This window comes from Leptonychotes weddellii, chromosome 3 (genome assembly GCF_054177405.1).
Source record: "Leptonychotes weddellii isolate Sample4059 chromosome 3, ASM5417740v2, whole genome shotgun sequence".
In the NCBI taxonomy this organism is placed as follows: domain Eukaryota; kingdom Metazoa; phylum Chordata; class Mammalia; order Carnivora; family Phocidae; genus Leptonychotes; species Leptonychotes weddellii.
In genome coordinates this window covers 165755687-165773008 of record NC_138371.1, presented here as the reverse complement: position 1 = coordinate 165773008, position 17322 = coordinate 165755687, and the positions used below count along the sequence as shown (strand labels likewise).

Below are 17322 nucleotides of genomic sequence, written 5' to 3'. Positions count from 1 at the left end.
TTTTTTTTTTTTTCTTTCCCCCACTCAATTTGAGAGTTTACTCATTTATGCATCCAAAATGATTTTACCAATTTAACTGTCCTATAATCACTAACAGTTTTTTATTTGGGAAGGGTTAAATTTATGAATGAAATATTAATATAAACATATACATCCTTATGTTCAAACATAAAACATTCATTTCAAAGTCTGATTTGCAGGTGTAAAGCCGCGTAACATGTAAATTAGGCTGAAAAAAGATATTTTGATGCATATAAAAAGAACTAGTTTTTTTAAAAAACTACTAGTGAAGCTGGATGCTAACTATCTCTTATCAGTCCAAGAAAGCAGTAAGAAAAGCATATATATCTTTTTGCTGAATTAATTTTATCAGATAATCAAAGCAAGTTTATAAAAGACCTTAAACACTGAGGAAGGTAAGATATCCTTCTTCGGTAAAATAACAATCTTAGGAAGATTTCTTAAGCTTCAGGCACATTTGGCCACCCTATCTGCTCTGGAATACATTAGTGTAATAAAAAGGGGCTTCTAAATAGTAATGCAGGCAGTTCCACTAATCACATTATCATCATAATGTATTGACAGTGAGAGAAGTCACAGAAAACAAGGACTGACAGGAAAACTGTTTCAGGATTCAAAGAACAATAGGCCATTTATTTTGGCATGCCATAATAATTTTACCTATACATTCTTTTAGAAAACTGGTAAAATTTAGGAAGCAGAGCCCTAGAAGGGCTAATACATATTAGGAGGCTTCTGAACAGTCAGTGGCATTCAAATTTTTGTCCTAGGACTTGAAAAGTTAAAGGCATGGTCCTGCCAATTGTGAGATGCCCTCTCCAACACAGACCACCCACAAGTACGGATTTTCCATCTGGTGAACAAAACAGACAGCTCCTTAATTATTTTTAAAAAGGATTTTTCTCCCTAACATACTTTCTTTATTTGTCTGTGACCTGGAACTTAATGGAAAACCTGGTACATGCCAACTTCATTTCTTATAATGAAACATCCTATTTTATTGTTTTAACTGGGGTTTTTCAAAGGCTCTAAGACAGAAATTATTACCCCCAGAACTAATGCTCCAAACCACCAAGACAATTCCAATGAACAACTGTTTTCTCAGAACAGAGAATATCTTGTTTAAATATTAACCACTGAAGTTTTCTCTCAAAACCAACATGATGAAAATAGGAGGGAAATTATTTTCAATCATTTTTAACTGGGCATCCATACTGCTAGTGTCAAAATCTATGGCTTTTCCAACAAGATGGCCACCTCTGCCAAAAGCCTGCTCAGAAATGCCAACTGTAATTAAAATCTGGCACCTGTCTTGGGCACCAAATTTGCTTCTAATATCTCCATGTTGAAATGTGTCTCAGCTTTGAGAGGACGTAAGATGCTTTTTGCCCTCTGCCCTTCGGAAAAACACTCAACTGGAAAAATTGACGGCTGTTATCCTGAAAATTATATTTTTTACATCTTAACTACACTACATCTTCTCTGCTTTCTTTCCCTGAATCTGTTTGTTTAATTAGTCCCAAGAGAATCAGCATACATTCCCTTCACACATTTTGTTTTTATAAACCTCAGGAAAAACAGGCAGTGAAGTTAAGTTCTTCCTAGTATGAAGTTGTGTTGGGGGTGGGGGGTGGCAACATGGATAGATTTCAATAAGAGGTTAGATACTATGGAAATGGGAAGCTATAGATGGGGGTGGGGTGCTTCCCTAAGAAGGCTTTTTATATATATATTTTTTTAATTTTTATTTATTTACCTGACAGAGAGAGACACAGCGAAAGAGGGAACACAAGCAAGGGGAGAGGGAGAGGGAGAAGCAGACTCCCAGCTGAGCAGGGAGCCCGATGCGGGGCTCGATCCCAGGACTCTGGGATCATGACCTGAGCCGAAGGCAGACGCTTAACGACTGAGCCACCCAGGTGCCCCTTAAGAAGGCTTTTTAGACACTAGATCACTAAATCCTGATTTGATGCATGTTGTCGTCTCTGCTGTCTATAAGCTTGTGCCCCAACTATTGTTTTGTTGAGCTGGGGCTCTCAAAATCTTAGTACGGGTTTTGTTCTTCAAACAATCTGTAGCATTTCCCAAGAAGAAACTCGCTTCTCTCTTATAAGCCTTTCAGATGCTTGACACCTGGCCCCACTTAAAGTGAGGACAGAGCAGTCTTAGGGTCCAGCTATCACACTGGAAGGGTAAATCTGTTGCACAGCTTGACCCCAACAAGCCCCACGGACAAAAGACCAGAGTGTGAGACCAACCAAGAGCAGATTCACTGGAGGGGAAGCTCCTGGGCAGGGCCCCTGTCCACCTTTCCTACCGTCTTATCCCAGGGCGTAGAAGAGTGCCTTGCACAGAAAGGGTGCTCAATCAACACCTGCTGAAAGAACAGCAGCAGCAGATCTGGGATTAATGTGCTTTTGTAAAGAGCACCTTATATTAACAGAGGGCCACACTGGCTTCAATAGTAAAAGGAACCTGATGATTATAAATTGTTGCAAGTGCAGGAAGATGCACTTCTGAGACTCATTAAGGGGTGCAGACATGCAGATGTTCTGACCTTTGGACTTGCCAGCCTCCCTCTTCAGAAGCACTGTCAGCAACACCACTTAACCAGGCCACCCAGAGCTCCTAGAACACATCACTCTTCACCAAAATGAAAAAGGGGTAAAGTAATGTGACAGAATGTTTAAGGTACAAATATATTTTACCATTAAATAATATAGAAAGTGTATAAAAGTACTGCCCAATTTATGACAGAGTTCTGCTAAATTAAATTCACTAAGAATTTGCTTCTTAGAACTGAAAATGAATTTTTCTCCATGGAAAAGATGTTACGAATGATGGTTAGGGCCTCAGGAGAGCCCACAAAAACCCATTTAACCCCACAATGTCCCCAAGTGCTGGTTTAACGACACCCAAACACTTATGTAACAGCATGTTCATGGGAAGAGAATCTGAGTTTAAACTAGGGAACTCCACAGCTATAGGAAAGAGAGACCCAGGACACTGCTAGCAGCTTGTGGGAGCCCCCCACCCCCCCACCCCGAAAGAAAGCCATCTCCCTGGATCAGAAATTCCTCGAATGCAGCATTTCTCCAAAGTTTTTTACTGCAACCCACAGGAAGAAACATATTTTATACTTTGTGTAAAACGTATTTTATACAAAGTTTTTTACTGCAACCCACAGGAAGAAACATATTTTAAAGATATTTTATATACTTTATAGCCCAGAAACACGCCCAACACCCCACACACACATTAAAAGAAACAAGTTTTATAAAACGAAATTTAACATGTGATATACTCTGACCAGAAAAATTTCTCTTATAATTCATTTTTTAAATGCTTGTGTTGACCTAATAAATTAATTTCCAGCTCACTTATTGGGATCCCCAGTCTGAAACACCATTGCCCTGAACGATCCAAAATGAGGAGCTAAGGGGTAGTGAGTGATGGCTGCCCACATGTGATTCTTCAACTTCCTATACCACATGACTAAATTTTAAAGTAATTATGAATAAAAAGATAAAAGACAATTTCCTGCAAATGTGTCAGAGATGCACGTGTCCCTTTGTTCACGCTCCCACCTGTTTAATCAATTCCTTTCTCTTTCCTCTCTACCTGATCAAAGATACAGATGTTGGCAGAAAACCTGAGGATATAGATAATTATAGATACTAGATAACAGAGACTGCAAATCATGCTGACGAAAAGCTGATGATCTGTAAACTTTAAAAAAAAAAGTTTCTGGTTATTCAGAACACATGGATATAATTTAATCAATGCTTGGGCTTTCACCACCGGAGCAATGTGTAAACATTGCTGGTTGTGGGAATGTCATTACTACACCCTAGGTGCTGCCTCAGGATGCAGACAGAAGCACAGTACGCCAAGCCTTGTAGCCCCTTCATACAGACCTGCTGTTTCTCTCCAGAAAAAAGTCAAAGATTCTGGGTAAAGGGATGACTCTGGGGATTCCAGAGTCAAGTGAGTACCTGAGAGGAACCTCATGAGCCCAGGGGCAAAGTCCTCGTGAAGGCCATGGCCAATGAACACTTGAGTTCAGTAGATTAGAAAAGGGCCAATATTCTGGTTTTCGTGCTGGTGGTAGATTCAAGGAACCTGCTATGACCACTGCCAAGCCCTCCCATGTCTGCTTTGGCTAACGGTGACTGCATATTCCCATCCTCACAAGAGGAGCATTAGCCAAAGATGCAGTACTGGAGGGTCAGAGTGCCCATGGGATGAGACCCTTACCCCTCCTCAGCAAGTGGGCTTCTCAACCAAACCTACCTACAGTCAGAGGTCATATAATGAGGATTCTTCCCAAAAATCTCTCAGAATCTTGCACTGTGTCTGAGAACTTGGGACCCTTCTAGGAGTTCCTCCTTGGGGAGTCATCTCTGCTATGTGTCCTAAGGGTTTTCATTAACACAGGTATGCATTTTTTGTATTCTGTCACATTTTATTTAAAAATTCCATTCAGGGGCACCTGGCTGGCCCAGCCAGTAGAGCATGCAACTCTTGATCTCAGGGTCATAAGTTTGAACCCCATGTTGGACACAGAGTTTACATAAAATAAATAAAATCTTTAAAAAGTAAATAAAAATTCCGGGGCGCCTGGTGGCTCAGTCGTTAAGCGTCTGCCTTCGGCTCAGGTCATGATCCCAGGGTCCTGGGATTGAGCCCCGCATCGGGCTCCCTGCTCCGCGGGAAGCCTGCTTCTCCCTCTCCCACTCCCCCTGCCTGTGTTCCCTCTCTCGCTATGTCTCTCTCTGTCAAATAAATAAATAAAATCTTTAAAAAAAAAAAAAGTAAACAAAAATTCCATTCAAAAAATTGGGGAGCATTATTTTCAAATTCAATTTTAAAAGTTTTAGTTTGAACTGACATCTCAAAAAAGGAAAATGCACCAATCTCATAAACACCTAATTCCATTGAGTTCACCTTGGGCTTATTTCTGTACCTTCATCCCTTCTATTGTAGGACTATTTTTAATAAATAAAGTGATTTTTTATTGGTATACTAAATAATGGAAAGATGCATACAGTGCCAACACCACAATATAAACAGCTTTGGTTCATTTGGATTCCTATCTTATCCATTTACAATTCATTTTAACCTATGTTATCAATGATGAATTACTCATATATTTTTTAAAGATTTTATTAATTTCTACACCCAACATGGGGCTCAAACTTACAACCTCGACATCAAGACTTGTACTCTCTATTTACTGCGCCAGCCAGGCACCCCTCATATTTTATTTTATTTTATTTATTTATTTTTTAAATTTTAAAGATTTTTTATTTATTTATTTGACAGAGACACAGCTAGAGAGGGAACACAAGCAGGGGGAGTGGGAGAGGGAGAAGCAGGCTTCCCGCTGAGCAGGGAGCCCGATGCGGGGCTCGATCCCAGGACCCTGGGATCATGACCCGAGCCGAAGGCAGACGCTTAACGACTGAGCCACCCAGGCGCCCCACCCCTCATATTTTAAAATCAGCAAAAAGCATACTATATCAATTGGGGTTCTATCAACGGCAGATAATGTATGATTATATGTTTGTATTGGTGATCGGAAAAAAGACTCCCAGCAGGACTGAAGGCAAGAATTTTCAGAAGAACCTCCACAGACAAAAATTATGTATTTTTCACATTTGGCATTTGTCAATACGGTTCATAAAACCAAACAATGAAAGTTCTGTTAGAAAAACAATAAATGTGAAACACGGTTAAAACTGGGTACTGATTTTTTTCTTTTTTAAAAAAGATTTTATTTATGTATTCGACAGAGAGAGAGAGAGAGCCAGAGAGCACAAGTGGGGGGAATGGCAGAGGGAGAGGGAGAAGCAGGCTTCCTGCTGAGCAGGGAGCCCGATGTGGGGCTCGATCGCAGGCCCCTGGAATCAGGACCTGAGCCAAAGGTAGACGCTTAATTAAGACTGAGCTACCCAGGCACCCCCCTGCACTGATTTCTTTTTTTGGCAAGTCCTCCCATAAAGGAAATATATTTTTAGGAAATGCATCAGTGAGTATTTGGATTTGTACCTCCCACCATATATTCATACACATACATATGTGTATTTATGTATGTATGTCTATAACTGGGTACAGGCATACATATTTCCAGAACAGTAAAAGTCCTACAGTCCTTAAGATAAAATAGCAGGGGGCACTGCCCATTAAGTTATCAGTTCCAGGCCTTCACTTTCTAATTGACAACTTCAGGGCTACTTTCATCACTTGTCAACTTCAAACTGACACTCAATTTTTCCTTTTAGATGATGTTGCATCTGTAATACAGCAGTGTTTCTGACATACTGCAGCATGTTCTGCTAGGAATATTTCTTCAGAAGCACAGCTTAATAGAAGGTGGAAAGGCAGAAAACCTGCTAAATGTTTTTCACATCTATCAACTACTCAAAAGAATACTGTGGGAAAAAACCCTCATTTTTACACTTAAAATATTTTCCACTAGTCTTAGCAATAATTCCAACTATTTAAAGCGAGTAGATATGGATTTAAATAAAATACAAAAAGGTATCTGTTACAACAAAAAATATCTTCAGCCTAACATGGTGGAGATAGTGAACCATTAAAGATGACATTTTATGTCAATTAACATATAAAAGCCACAGCAAAATATATCTGGCTCCAAATTAAATGATTTTTTAAATCCATGAGACAGGGGGCGCCTGGGTGGCTCAGTTGGTTAAGTGACTGCCTTCGGCTCAGGTCATGATCCTGGAGTCCCGGGATCGAGTCCCACATCGGGCTCCCTGCTCAGCGGGGGGTCTGCTTCTCCCTCTGACCCTCTTCCCTCTCGTGCTCTCTGTCTCTCATTCTCTCTCTCAAATAAATAAATAAAATCTTTAAAAAAAAAAAAAAACCATGAGACAAGCAAAAATACTAAATAGTTAAGCATGCAACTGTCCAGTCTATTAAATTGTCTCATATGAAAAAAATAAATAAAATTGTTTTGATAGGTGATTTGAGCATCAGTTTTCATGATTTAAAAAAAGCAACCCAAAATAAAAGAATCAAACTTAATTAAAAAAAATTTGTTTTAAGTAATCCCTACACCCAACATGGGGCTTGAACTCATGACCCTGAGATCAAGAATCACATGCTCCACCAACTGAGCCAGCCAGGTGCCCTGAAACTTAATTTTATAAGTATAAAATGTTAGATTAAAATCAGACCATTCTGTTTAATTAAACTCTACACTACTTAGGGAATATGCATTTTCAACTACATGTAGAGCAATCACATGCCTGGAATTTTCCCAGATAATTTCAATTTCAAGTATTTTGTCCCATTATTCACTTCCACAAATGTAATCAAATCATGTGCTCAGTGAATACACCAATTTGTGGTTCTAACAATATAGTCACCTTGTGTAGGCAAAGAGGATAGATAGATTTTACATTTTATTTTGGTTTTTGTTTCTGGCTTTCATGTGTTATATATAAATGCATTTAAATCATTGCTAAACCATTGGAGCACTCCTTTAAGAATGACTACAAATGCTTATGTTTTAGAATTGGATTTAGCCAAATAGTTGCTATTATGGTTGTCAGTGTTTACGAAACAATGTATGATTAAAACTTAGTAGAACTATTTCCGCACTTTAGAGGCTTGTACTCCAAAGAGTAACGGAATTTACAAATAATAATACATATGTGTGGGCACTAAATAACATGCTGTGTATACAGAGTGACCACAAGCCCTGGTGAGCCTGAAAGGTTTTGGCTGACACCTAATGCCCCAGTATCAATATTAATAGCCTCCTTTCACTCTGCAAAGTGTCCATATTTGGATGATAAATTCTAAGGCCACACTATTCATCAATGTGAAGATTGGTAGATTGCTGGTTTTCTTTCTTTCTTTCTTTTTTTTTTTTTAAAGTAGGATCCTCGCCCAGCGTGGAGCCCAGGGTGGAGCCCAACATGGGGCTTGAACTCATGAACCTGAGATCAAGACCTGAGCTGAGATCAAGAGTCCAAAGCTTAACCGACTGAGCCACCCAGGCACCCCGATTGTTGGCTTTCTAACAGCATTTTTATCACTATCATCTTCAAGATCTTCAAGTGGGTGATTTTTCAAAATTTAATTGGCTGTGACCTAAAATTTAGCCTTGCATGAAAGAGTGAACACAAAATACTAGGTCAGCATAGCCTTGTCAAAAGAATTCTACCTTTGGAACAGGACTGGTGGTTGGGATCCCAACTCTGCCTCTCAGTTTCATATTGGGGGAGGTACATAACCCTCTGCTCCTTGGTTCCCTGATCTGGCAATGGATATGGTTAACTGATGTAATGCCAACCAGCACAGGACTTCATAGTCACTAAGGGGGCGCCTATGAGTCATACCACCCCGTTCAAATCCTGGCTCCACCTCTTAGTAGCTAAGTAACCTTGGGCAGAACCAGCCAGGGGGCCCTAATATCAGCCGCTCTGAATAAGAATTAAGCCAGATTGTATGTTGGTGATGTAGGAAAGACGTTATTAGGGTTCGAAGCCGACGGCAAGAAAGAATTCTTGAGACATCTTTGGTGCAAAAAGGTGGTTTTATTAAAGCACGGGGACAGGACCCATGGGCAGAAAGAGCTGCAATGGGGTCATGAGGAGCGGCCCATTATATACTTTCAAGTTGGGAGGGGGTTAGGGATAGCATAACTCTCTAAGGAATTTTGGAATTCCAGGACCTTGAGGGGGCTAGCTATTGTTGGGAAAAGTTCATGTATTACCGTCTAATAAAACCTTAGTCACGAGACCCTTCAGATGTATATCGGTGGGCCATATGCTTGGGGGATGATTGCCAACACGTGTCTTGGAGGCTTTAGAGATAAAGGAAGTTTCCAAAGGAATTCTTGTACATTAAAGTAGACTTACGGGGCGCCTGGGTGGCTCAGTCATTAAGCGTCTGCCTTTGGCTCAGGTCGTGATCCCAGGGTCCTGGGATCGAGCCCCGCATCGGGCTCCCTGCTCCGCGGGAAGCCTGCTTCTCCCTCTCCCACTCCCCCTGCTTGTGTTCCCTCTCTCGCTGTGTCTCTCTCTGTCAAATAAATAAAAAATCTTTAAAAAATAAATAAATAAATAAAGTAGACTTACAGGATGGGGGGTGGGGGGGGGTCAGGCTAGAATTGCCTTTTGCCCTTAGCAAAATATTAACATCGAGTGAGTCCCTAGAGGAATGTCACTCTGCCTGTTTCAAGGACTTGTCAGTGGGTTCTAGGTAGTAAGGAAATTTAATAATTTTTCTTCTGCCTTTGTTTCCCACATCATTGGGATGGCAGTGTTGAGGAGAGAACTTCAGAGCTTTCAATTTAATGTACTTTTCAGCTCTCTTTTCATAAAATTAATTTTAACCATTTTAAAGTATACAATTCACTGGCATTTAATAAATTCATAACATTATACATGCATCACCATTATCTAGTTCAAGAACATTTTCATCACCCCAAAAGGAAACCCCATACACATTAAACAGTCATTCCCCATTCCCTCCTCTCCTCTAGCCACTGGCAACCACTATCTTTCAGCTCTTTTTAATAGTGTTTATTTCTAAGGTGATGTTCTCCATCTGCTCATTCATTGTGTGTATATTTACACACACTTATTTACCATTAAGTCCTTGAACATACTTATGGCTGATGCTTTAATGTCCTTGTCTGTTAATTATAACATATGGATCATCTTGAGTTTGGCTTCAATTAACTGCTTTCCCCCTCGTTTCCTCATCTATATAGTGATTTTTTTCTTAATTTTATTGATATAATTGACATATAATATTGTATTCATTTAAAGTATACGACATAATGATTTGATACAGTGATTCTTGGTAAGACTTTGGACATTATGATTAATATGTTCTAGAGATTCTAGATTCTGTATATTTCTCTGAAGAGTGATTTTTATTCCAGGTGACAGTTAATTTGGCTGAACACAAACACCACACTCTGCCTCCTCTGTGGTGAGCAGCAGCTAGGATTTCTACTCTGTTCTTTCAGCTTCCAGGGGCTGCTTTTCCCCCACTTCCACTGGAAGTTCCTCTACACACACACACAGCTCAGTGGCTAGCCAAGGATTTGTGCCATTTCATATGTAAATTTTGGAATTTATTCCCTCTTGGCTCCTTTCCCTCCTAACTTTCTGGCTGCTCTGCCAGCCTCTACCTCTGCCTTCTAGCACCTCAATACAGTACGGCTGCAATTTTTGCAGCGTACATAAGGTAGATTTAGAAGTGCCTTCAGGTAAAAAACCATCAAGTTGCAAACTTTATCCAATACAGTCTGTGTTTCAAGGGTAGATTCTACTCTAGTTTCTGCCTGATTGTGCTTGCTCTCCACTGCCTTAAAATAGTTGGGTTTTTTTTTTAAGATTTTATTTATTTATTTTAAAGAGACAGAGAGTGAGAGAGAAAGAGAGAGAGAGAATGAGTGGGGGGAGGGGCAGAGGGAGAAGCAGTCCCCAAATAGTTGTGTTTTTTTTTTTTTTGCATGGGGCACCTGGGTGGCTCAGCTGGTTAAGCATCTGCCTTCGGCTCGGGTCATGATCTAGGACTCCTGGGATCGAGCCCTGCATCGGGCTCCCTGCTCAACAGGAGTCTGTTTCTCCCTCTGCCTCTCCTCCACTCATGTGCACTCTCTCTCTCAAATAAATAAGGTCTTTAAAAAAATAAAAATATTTTTTGCAAATTATATAAATGTTATGTACAGTGGGATTAGTGCAATCAAGCTACTTAACCATTCATGGAAACTACCTCATTTTTAATAGCTACATCATTATTATTATGGTTTGACTATACCATAATTTACTTAGCTAACCTCCAATTTATGGACATTTTATATTATCATCTCTTTGGGTAACAATAAAAGAATCCTCCTTTCCAAAGGTGTCCAGACTAGATGACTGAAATATAGTGATTCAGTGAACAGGCTTCAGAAATGGGTTTGGCTTCTGCTCCATCCCTAAGTAGGTATGTAAATTTGGATAAGTCAATTAACTTCCCTGAATCTCATTTTCCTCATATGTAAAATGAACCAAAGGGTTTCCTCATGATAATATTAATACATAAAAGCACAGTGCTTGGCACATAGAGCTCAATAGAGTGTAAACCTCCTCAAAAATAAGAACAGGGTACAGAAGAGGGCAGATCTGGTATTAAGATGAATAGTACAGGGTAAGTGGGGACAAGAGAGATCAGTTGGGATGGGAGGTCACAGGGGAAAGGCGAAAGAGAAGAGAAGAAAAAAGAGAGGCCAAAAATAATATATCTTTGTACAAGATAAGAATCCATCAAATGATTTTCTGGTTCAGAACTACTTTAAATGTTTTTTTTTTAATTTTATTATTTATTCATGAGAGTCAGAGAGAGAGAGAGAGAGGCAGAGGCAGAGGGAGAAGCAGGCTCCCCACCTAGCAGGGAGCCCGATGCGGGACTCGATCCAGGACCCCGGGATCATGACCCGAGCCGAAGGCAGACGCTCAACCATCTGAGCCACCCAGGCGCCCCCAGAACTACTTTAATCAACACTTGTAAAATAGGCAAAGTCCCTGCCTACAACTTTTGCACTTTTAGCACTTCTCTGAACCTTCTAGGGTCCTGGTGCCTGAGTTACAACTACAAAAATTGTTTTCAGGAACTGTCCTAGCCAGCAGCCTTCCTAAAGCTTCCCTCAACCTCAGGAAGACCTCACAAAAACATTAATGCTTGCACTACAAGGAGCTCCAGAGTAAAGAAAGGAGAGGAGGCATAAAAGAACAGGATGGCTGGGCGCCTGGGTGGCTCAGTTGGTTAAGCGACTGCCTTCGGCTCAGGTCATGATCCTGGAGTCCCAGGATCGAGTCCCGCATCGGGCTCCCTGCTCGGCGGGGAGTCTGCTTCTCCCTGTGACTTTCCCCCCTCTCATGTGCTCTCTCTCTCTCACTCTCTCAAATAAATGAATAAATAAAATCTTAAAAAAAAAAAAAGAACAGGATGGCTTACAAAGAGGCATTTCACAATTTATCAGGACAATATCTCCCACACTGCCTCTCAGAAAAGCATTGCTTAAGTGGCCCATATGACAGTTAAACAAGGAATGCCCTGAGCTGCTTCTGCAGGAGGGGATGGGGATGTGTGGCCAGCATCCAAGCACACTTCTGCTGGATGAGAACAATCTACTTTCAACCTGGGCCTCACCCTTGGAGGGGTGCAGAACACAGCGGCAGCAAGCAAGGCTACCTAAGTAGAGAAACCATATCCAACCAACTTTGGGCACCTCTCAGAGCTAGTGAGAGTGAACAGAGCCTTTCTTTTCTTTTCTTTTCTTGGACTATTATAAAAGTTTATTTAACAAAAAATTCAATATGAAAATGCACACGACCTGATTTTTATATTGTAGTAAAACAGGTACTATGGAGAGGGGACATGTGGAAGGAGTTGATTTCTTCTGATGAACACACCCATTGTTTATACTTGTTCCAAGGCTTCTAACATGATGATACTATTTCCTCGTATTGTTCTGTGGCCCACTAGTTGCCATCTCCACACATTCATCTATCACAAGATTCATAAACGGATGGAACCCCCGCAATATTCCTTGGACATGTCTGCCACCATTTAATTTCAATGATAATTTCTTGTCCATAAATTTTTTCAACTTGGGAGGGTGAGCTTTGCTCATGGGGTCTACTCGGCGAGCTCAAAGATGCCTCCAAATGGAATTTGAGGCGTCCCTCATGCTCCCGTGGTAGGCCCGGCATTCGAACAGAGCCTTTCTGACCACATCACTGGAGAACACTACCCTGGTGATTCTGAACACATATGTTTGCAGAGATTGCCTTCAAATGAATAAACACCATCTCTGAGCTGACAGACATGTACCGAAGTAGTCTGAGATCCTCAAGAGAGGATCAACATAACATCTCCTTGGGGAAAAAAAAAAAGTCTTATAAAGGAACCAGGCTTAAAATGGGAATCCTGAGCAACAGGAACCTAAGGTCTAAAGGGGACAGTGGTTTCTCCCAGACAATACTTATCTCTTGGTATAGGGCCATCTCTCTCCTGCCCAGTCCCATCGATGTCCTTTGGAAAGAACTAGACCTTGATATGAAGCACAGAAATATTACTGAATGCCTACAATTTTCTCTGGGTCACCCATGGGAATTGGAAAGGCTGTTTCCCACTGGCCAGATTAAGAGACAAGCAACAGGGCTGCAGATGAACCTGGGACTCTCACTGCCACAGGATCCTGGAGCAGGAGGGCCATCACTAAGCCACAGGGACAGCTCTGATCTGATAGGGGGAGAACCAGGGACATTTCAGGTAACTTACCTAACTCCTAGAGGAGGGCAGGCAGTGGGGACATGGAGCACTGATATATATTTTTTTTTAATATTTTATTTATTTGCTTGCTTATTTATTTTTTGAGAAAGAGAGAGTGAGCAAGCACGAGCAAGGGGGGGAGCAGAGGGGGAGGGAATCTCAAGCAGACTCTGCGCTGAGCATGGAGCCCAACATGGGGCTGGATCTCATGACCCTGAGATCATGGCCTGAGCCTAAATCAAGAGTCGGACGCTTTACCAACTGAGCTACCCAGGCACCCCAGGGCACTAAGATTTAAAGTTACATTTGGGGGCGCCTGGGTGGCTCAGTTGGTTAAGCATCCAACTCTTGATTCAGCTCAGGTCACAACGATATCAGGGCCATAAGATTGAGCCCTGCCTTGGGCTCCACGCTCAGTGCAGAGTGTGCTTGAGATTCTTTCCCCCTCCTTCTCCCTCCCCCTCTGCTCTACCCCCTGCTCACATGTGCATGTGCTCTCTCTCTCTCTCTCTCAAATCATAAATAAATCTTTAAACAGTCACATTTTTACTGGTCAGGAGGCAAAGCCTGGAGCACCCTGATATGCACATCGTTATGCCCAGGTAGATTCTGTAGACTGTTTTCGATCTGCAAAATGAGTGCTTGAATTCTTACCTAATCTGGTTTTCTTCATGGCTTCAGTTAAAGAATCATTCTTGGGATCATCAGCAGAGATCCTGAAGCTGGGCTGGCCCACACTCAGGGCCATTTGCCATTTCCACATGTGACCAAGAACCTGAATTCTGCCCTAATGTAGGGGAACCCTCCATCTTATGAGCCAATGGAAGCTAGAAATGCTTCCCTATTCCCCCAACCCCAAGAGCTCTGCCTGTCACACACACTTGCCCCAGCCTGGGAACTCAGAGTCAGCCACACAAAGAAGCAGGAACCATGCACGAGTAGCTGTTTCAAAGTAAAACCTCCATATTAGCTGTGATACTTAAACCATCTATCATAGTGAACCTAAAGAAAAAAAAACAAACTAACAAAAATATTCAGTTTTACTTGTTCCACTTGCAGCATGGCCCCCTTCCCCTCCACCCTCATCCATGAAGGCACAAAAAGAAAATAACATATCACAGTAACAAGAGGAAATAAGTAGCCATTGTCTCTACCTTTTATAGGCAGATGTTTCATGGGATTTGCCTGCAATACTTAAAGGCACATTTGTGATTTTGATAGCCTAAGACTAAACTGTATTACAAACTGATTACTGTTCAGAGCCTAAAGCTACAGTTTACAAGCTTGTTCTGCCTTCTTTCAGGCCCTCCATGCTTATAAATGACACCTTCCAGTGTCTTAAAGTATGAGAGGCAGCTAGCCCCAAATTCTCAGGCTGCTAATGGTTTCATATAAAATGAGCTCCTACAATTTTATTACCACCCTGGTGCGAATTCACAGGTGAGGGGCCACCAGGGAAAGGATGTGGATATGTCTCTCACTCCTGGCCTGCTAACTTTTCCAAGTGCAAGGAACTTTTCCACTCAATATTTCAAATGATTACTCCAACTCCCAAGGCTGCTGATTAAGCCAAATAGGCTCTACTACGTTACTGAGAGAAAGAGGAGTAAGTCATCAAGTCGCCTCTCTGGAGAGTGAGGGGATTTGATTTTGCATTCTAACTTTACCCCTGTAAAGCTGATTAAGCAACCCACTGATCCTTTACATTTTGACTTAAATAAACATTTAGTGGGTATTAGTCATTAGAATGTTGACAAGTAACTACTGGAAAATGTTAAATTTCACTTTCCAATCAGATAAGCCAGACACAGGTTTTGTATACGTGTATCTCACAACACAAAGATTATTGATACTTGGAAAAGTGATACTAGCATTAGAGATTCTATAAAGTGCACAATCTGGTACCTCTACATTTACGTGAAGTTTTAACAATATACAAATGCCAAATACAGCACCAATGACTGCTTTTGAAAGAACTCTAGAAGCCTTTAAAACAGGGCTGATTACCAGGAAATACATGAAATTCACATGTTCAGCTAGATCTAACTTTGTATGACTATTTCTTTACCTTTGAAAGTGACTTATGGCAGCAGTGCCCGGGTGGCTCAGTTGGTTGAGCATCCGACTCTTGGTTTTGGCTGGGGCCGTGGGATCGAGCCCTGAGTCGGGCTCTGTGCTCAGCGCAAAGTCGGCTTGAGAGATTCTTTCTCTCCCTCCTCCTCTGCCCTTCCCCCCGCTTATGCAGGCTCAAGTAAATAAATAAAATTTTTTTTTTTAAAGAGACTTAAAGCAGGCTAAATAGATAAATGGATAGGCAGTAGGTCTAAGAATATATTTCTCCTGCGGGGGAAAACAACCTAAAGTCATACACACTAAACATAATTTCCCAGTTTTCAAAAGCAGTTGATAAATAGTGGCTGCTTAATGAAGAAACTTTATTTTCTCAGTATCTTCTAAAACTAGAAAAGGCAAATTAAATTTTAAATGTAAAACATGTGAAAAACAGTTCAATATAGCAGACTCTACTTTTAGAACTTTTTTTAAATTTCAAATTCAAATAAAACAAAAGTTCACACAAATGGCTTACATAAAAAAGCCTTCAAAAAACAACAAAACTGAACTTAAAACTTACACATAAAACGTTTTCCTTTTTAAGACCAAAGATCGGGACGCCTGGGTGGCTCAGTCGTTGGGCGTCTGCCTTCGGCTCGGGTCATGATCCCGGGGTCCTGGAGTCAAGCCCCACACTGGGCTCCCTGCTCGGCGGGAAGCCTGCTTCTCCCTCTCCCACTCCCCCTGCTTGTGGTTCCTGCTCTCACTCTCTCTCTCTGTCAAATAAATAAATGAAATCTTAAAAAAAAAAGACCAAAGATCATCTAAGAGATCATTTGTCAGAGGCTTAGAAGTAGTGAAAACTAAACTAGCTGCCAAAAATTGTTTACTCCGTAGCACATAACACCCACTAAGTGACCTGCAGAGAAAATGCAAGCTTAATTTATTATGCATGCTTCTGGTTTTACTTCCTGTTAAAAGTAATACTCATCACCATATTCTACTCTTTCTTCATGCATTTTATCTTAATCAAAAATAAAGGCAAAGGGGGACACCTGGGTGGCTCAGTCGTTAAGCGTCTGCCTTTGGCTCAGGTCATGATCCCAGGGTCCTGGGATCGAGTCCCACATCAGGCTCCCTGCTCAGTGAGGAGCCTGCTTCTCCCTCTACCTCTGCCTGCCACTCTGCCTACTTGTCTCTCTATCTCTGTCAAATAAATAAATAAAATCTTAAAAAAATAAAAATAAAAAAAATAAAGGCGAAGAAACACAGGGGAAAAAAAGTGGGAGTGGCAAGAAACAAACAAATCAGGATTTCTCAGTCAGAAATTTAAGATAACCTATGCATTAAGAATAAATCTATGGGGTGCCTGGGTGGCTCAGTCAGTTAAGTGTCTGCCATCGGCTCAGGTCATGATCTCAGAATCCTGGGATCAAATCCCACAATGGGCTCCCTGCTCAGCGGAGAGTCTACTTCTCCCTCTCCCTCTGCCCCTCCCCCTGCTCGCTTTCTCTCTCTCTCGCTCACTCTCTCTCTCTCTGTTAAATAAATAAACAAATAAATCTAAAGAATAAATCTATGAAGGGGTGCCTGGCTGGCTCAGTCAGTACAGCAATCTTTGGGTTGTGAGTGTGAGAGCCCCACTCTAGGTGTAGAGATTACTTAAAAATAAAATCTTAAAAAAAAAACCTATAAAAAAAGAATAAATCTATGATAAAGTACATCATGAATACTTTTTTCCTCTCAAAAGTGTAGGATTAAAAATTGGAATATTACAGGGCGCCTGGGTGGCTCAGTTGGTTAAGCGACTGCCTTCGGCTCAGGTCATGATCCTGGAGTCCCAGGATCGAGTCCCGCATCGGGCTCCCTGCTCAGCGGGGGGTCTGCTTCTCCCTCTGACCCTTCCCCCTCTCATGTGCTCTCTCTCTCTCATTC

General features: G+C 41.3%; 1 protein-coding gene and 1 pseudogene across 3 annotated transcripts in view; both read right to left on the bottom strand.

The window, feature by feature from the left end:
- CLYBL (citramalyl-CoA lyase) overlaps nucleotides 1-17322 on the bottom strand; it is a 246423-nt gene that overhangs the window by 206728 nt on the left and 22373 nt on the right. The window lies entirely within an intron of this gene.
- Nucleotides 9158-16128, bottom strand: LOC145720701 (small nuclear ribonucleoprotein G pseudogene; annotated as a pseudogene).